Genomic DNA, 5520 nt, shown 5'->3' on the forward strand with positions numbered 1-5520 from the left:
AAACCACGGCAAATGTGTTCAGAATAACCAGATGTTCAAATATTCTGTTCTTAGACAGAGGGATTGTTATCCATTGATATATATAAGATATACATATAAGATATAAAGTGTGACTGGTAAATTTCAGATTGCATATAGATTGGATATAAATCTAAGTCACATGGTTCCCCTGACGATTTTCACCATGGGTTCTTAGCAAAAGCAGTCTTTGTCAGGTCAGCAGGTTTTGTCGACCCATTCTTCCACCCCAACCTCCTCCTCATACAATACTACATCAACTAAATTAATCCTTTGCTCCCATTATGAGTACGGCCCCTTGACAAAACCTGATAATAAAATGCAATTGGCATTTTTACAGAAGTTTTGGGTCCTCAGGAGAAGGGATGCCCACACCGAGTCATATCCATTACCAATGGCAATCTTATGGTAATGTCAGCTCCAACAGCATGGTGCCTGGGTCTGACCTTGGACAACAAACTGATGTTTGCTGCAAACATCAAAGCAGCAGTCTTCTCTTGTAGACTCTTGTACAATATCAGCCTCTGCAAATCCCTCCTCCTCCTCAGCCCCAGCCTCAGTCTCGCCTCAGAAACACACATATTTTGCACCACATGATCAGAGGTGAGAGCAGGTCTGCTCTGTTGCAGTTGATTGACATAGAGAACCTAGACCTGCACTTACGCAATAGAACCCTGCCCAGCGTGATTAGACTAAATCTAATTTGGGCTAGTCTCAGCTCAGGTACTAGGAACTGAATGGACCTGTGACTGACCCTCACAGTCTTAGCTGTTTGAGAGGGATGCACTTACAATTGTTGACGACATCTAGCTCTTCTTCTCATTCCTGTAGAGGTTGAATGTAGTTATGCATCTTATGTTATGCATGTTATGAAATGAAAGTATATGAATGGATTGGATGTCATAGATAATGAAGGAGTACGGGAGATTACTTACATATAAAACAATGTGTCCTTATGCTCCTCTCTTTCATCCCACCCCTAACTTCATACTCTTTCCTGTCCTTCACACCCTCCCACTGTGTTTAGCTCCTCTCCCTCCACTCAACCGAATCTTCCTGTCGCCTCACTCACCCTCCCCTGACCTCCTCTCTCCTCATCTGTGGACTTTCTCCCTTCCTCATCTCTCATCAACTCTCCCTCCCTGCGTTCTCTCAAAGCCACGTCCCTCTGTCCTTCCTCCACCTCTAATCATCAGAGCTCTCTGTTGTTTTTCGGTCAGACATCTGTGTAAATGCACGTGTACATACGTGTGTGCCCGAGAGTGTGCATGTGCGAAAGAGTAAGTTGACTCTACGCTGTTTTCATATCCCTCCGTCTATTCCTCAGTCCGTTTCCGTGTTTACCTTTGAGCACCCAGGGTAATCATATTGTCACAGACTATTTCAGGGTTCCCACTCAACCTTTCTCTATCCACCTCTCGGCCTCTCTTGTGCTTTTCCACCGCTCACTGTTGCTTTTCATCCTTACTGCACGATACTTTCTTCTCCCTTTACTGTCTTCACCTGTCTTTCTTTATCCTCTTTTCTGTTTTTGCTTGTTGTTTGCCTGACTCCTTTTTTCTCCATCTTTCATTCCTCTCTCTCGCTTTCTCTCTCTCTCTCTCTCTCTTTCTCACTTGCCCTCCTCCCCTTTTGCTTTCTCTCCCTCTTTCTGCCCAAAGTTCTGCAGCCCAGCTGGCATGGTTTTCTAGTGGTGTAGTAAAATATAAATATAATAAGGACGTTTTTGAGCTGGTGAATCCATTCTGAGCAGAGAAACATCACCACAGCGCCCGCAGATGTGGCACACATTCAGGAGAGAGAGAGGGGGATGGAGAGAGGGAGGAGAAAAAATCCCTCATTTGACATGGAGAGAGTACAGCAGGAGCACTGACTGCATTATTGTTGGCATTACCAAGCTACTGGACTTGTTATTAGGACACTTCATACAAATTTGCCTCGAGTCTTCGTCAACAATCTTAAAGCAAGTCTCCAATCTTTTGAACATGAGTCTCACTCAACCCTCAAGTCTTAATTTAAGACTAGTCTTTTGAAGGAACTTAAAAAAAACTTTCCATATGTAATTAATAAATATGCAGTTCTAGTGCAATTATGAGGAACGTTTGACTGCTCTCTGAGACAGACATTTGATTTGCAGCTGCATCTAGACTGTTACACTGGTGTCAGCAAGCTAATGAATGAAAACTATTTGATTCTCTTGTATTCTATTCAATTGTATTATTTTCTATTCTCTCTAACGACAGAATTATTCCCTGAAGGAGTCTGTGCATATTTATGTGTGGCAGTGTAAGACTGTGTTTGCTTGTAATAATCTAGTTTTGTACTCATGCATTAATGCTTAACTTAATGCGGCATGCGTAGCTGTTTAGGCCTACTGCATTTAGACGATATATGCCTGTGGATACTTGCATTCCTCTATTTGTACATGTGCATGTGTATTTGCATGTGTATGTGCATGCACATGTGCTTCCCTCTCTCCATGCATATGTGTTTAGTGTCAGAGCACGGCATACTTCAGTCCCCTGGGCAGCTCTTTTGTTTGCTTTAGCCGTGCGGTGGCTAGCCTAGCCCGCTAACTAAGACACATTTAGCCTGTGCTCCACTTTTATATCGTCCTGCTTTTATTTTCCTTCTGTCTGCTCTCAGACCAAACACACTGTATAAACTGGCCTTTAGCAGGACTAGTATCGGTGCCACTCTGAGCCACTGATAGACAGATTTGGTCAATGTGGTTTTCACTGGCTGCCATGCTAGCTCCGGCTTAGCTCCTAAACTGCTCACACTGGCCAAGTGGCACTCGCTGACAAAAATGTATGGCAAAATGTGTGAAGGCTGCAGTTAAGTGCATCACATCCAGGAAGTTGTGCTCCCCTTGTCCTGGAAGATTGAGGCTTTCACGTTTTAAGATAGAACCTCTCTGATATGTAGAAGTCTAGTGTATAGAGATGTAGTGTTAGGTGTTTATTGTGGTCTGGGGTTGGACGCTGGAGTGTGTGGAGGGACAGGAGGAGGAGGAGGAGGAGGAGGAAGAGGGATGGTGGTTTTAGCCACCAGCTGTTGTTACCTTGAGCATAACGTACTTTAACCCCCATTACAGCGATCCACCACAAGCCACAAACACGCTAGCTTCCACTGACTGCAAAACAACCCAAACTCGCTTGTTTACCAGCTAATGTGCCATGCCATTCACTCTCTCTTACTCATTCAACCCCTCTCCCCTCTTTCTCTTTCTTTCAACTTCTCAGTTCACATCTTGCTCCCTCATTTCCCAATATGTTCTCCTCAATCCCTTTGTACAATTTTCTCGCCCTCTCTCATTATCTCTGTCTTTCTGTATCATTCTTTTTCACATCCTCCCCGTCTCTTTTTCTTCATCTCCTTCTTAGAATTTCCTTTCATCTATGTCTTCCTCCTTTTGCCCCTCTCAGAGCCTTTGTTGGTTAGGTCTCTGGGTATGCGTGGGTAACCCCGGTGCCCATGTAAAGGCCCTGTGCTGTGGACTCATAGAGCCCCAGTGTCAGTAGATGAAAGCAGAGGGAGATTCTGGGGCTGGCACCCATCTCCCTCTGTCCTGCCACCGTGGCCTCTTATTTCACAGAGAAAATTAATAACTTTAACAAACATCAATGAGCGAGGGCCTGATGCTTGGTCGGGTTGTCGGCTGGCCTAGTGTATGTGTGTGTGTGTGTGTTTGTGTGTGTATATGTGAACATATGAGTTTGTACTTTGCACACATGCCTGGATGTGTGTGTCTTTGTGAGGCTGCATGTGCTCATACCTTACAATATGAGAACCATGTCATGTCAGGAATAGACGCTGACAGGAATGGTGTCAGACAGAGAAGTCGACAGGTTGATGAATAGTAACAAAGAAAGTTTATATTTTTTTTTGGGGGGGGGGTGTGAGGTTCCACTTTGGTTTGATCTGATCAGATTGTTGCCTGCTTGAAAGGCCATTTCATGAGGCAAAGAGGAACTGAAAGACGGATGGATGAAGGGAGGGATGGATGGATGGGAGAATGTGACCACTTCTGAAGCATTGTCGACAGCCACGCTGAATAGGCAGCGGGCCTGCCTGGAGCCACGCCCGTATTTATGATCTTCAAAGGAAAGATGACACACACACGCACTCACGCACACCCACAAAATGCTGATAGTTACAGGAAAACATATGCCTGTGCAAACGTGGGTACACACAAATTTGCATATAGATTTCTGCTCACGAACTCACTCATAGATACAAACCTTTTGTCGAAAACAGCAACACTAAACGAGGCAGACAGAAATATCAGCACTTACATTCATATAAAGGGTCACAGCAGCTCTGCAGTTGTGTCTTTAAAATAAAAATCCACCTATATAGCTGTTTAATAAAGCAAATGGTAAATGCCCTGTACTTAAAGTATGCCGTACCTTTTACCTGAGAACAGTGTAAAGCACCTAACAGTACCTTACATACTATATACCATTGCTTACCGCAGTGGAGCTGCCATGCAAAGCGCTGGGTCGCACATGCGTAGCTGTTTGTGATTTAGTGTCTTGCTCAAGAACAGGAAACAGGTTGAACCACCAACCCTTGAAGATATAGTTTGATATTGTGGGAAATATTCTCTCTTTCCTGCAGAGCTAAATCACTCTCATTTCTCTATAGCAAATATGAAGCTAATGCTGGCAGCTAGTTAGCTTAGCTTAGCATAAACTATCGCTTTAACGGTCAACATGTTCTACCACTTGATACTCTGCCACTGACTGCTGAAGCTAAAAGCTCCGCGAGGAAACTTTTTAGCTGAGGGATTTTACAAGAGGTGGTCAATGAGCGTACCCTCCACATACCTTTGCTCATTGAGCGGAAAAAGAGAGACTTCTGTGACACTTTGATACAAATGTAAAAGTATCTCCTGTTTCCCTTCTCACTTAAAAGTAAAGAGAGGTCCCACTTCTATGATGAGGTGGAACTTCATTATCAAAGCCTCTCCCCCTTACAAAGCTGGAAACAAATTCAGTAAAACACTGACACCACTATGACTAACTTTGATTTTCTTTAACTGGCTTGTATGTCACGCGCCAGTATAGTTCTAATGAATTTACACAAGTTTCAGTTGATGTTCTATTTCAGCTAAAAGGTAAACACAGCTATAGATGGCTGTTTACTGTGAGTGAATCTCGCTCTTTGCCTTTCCCTGTTCCATCAAGAGACATGAAAAGCGGTGGCGCAGCAAAAATACTTTATGGTGTTTACGCTCACAAATAATAAAACATAAATTGTGGAAACCCTCAGCCTTGTACAGTTCAGTTCATTCAAAGGAACTTGCCCTGAGAAACAGGGGTGAGACCACTGATTTTCTGCTGGTAAATATTTGAAGAGCTAATTTGGAGGGGCTGCGTTTGCTGGTGTTTAACAGTGTGTGTGTGTGTGTGTGTGTGCCGTGTGTGTGTATATGTATCAGCCACACAGCTTGCAGCCAGACAGCCAAAAGTTAATAAATTTAAGATGTAGTTTATT

This window comes from Seriola aureovittata, chromosome 11 (genome assembly GCF_021018895.1).
Source record: "Seriola aureovittata isolate HTS-2021-v1 ecotype China chromosome 11, ASM2101889v1, whole genome shotgun sequence".
In the NCBI taxonomy this organism is placed as follows: Eukaryota; Metazoa; Chordata; class Actinopteri; order Carangiformes; family Carangidae; genus Seriola; species Seriola aureovittata.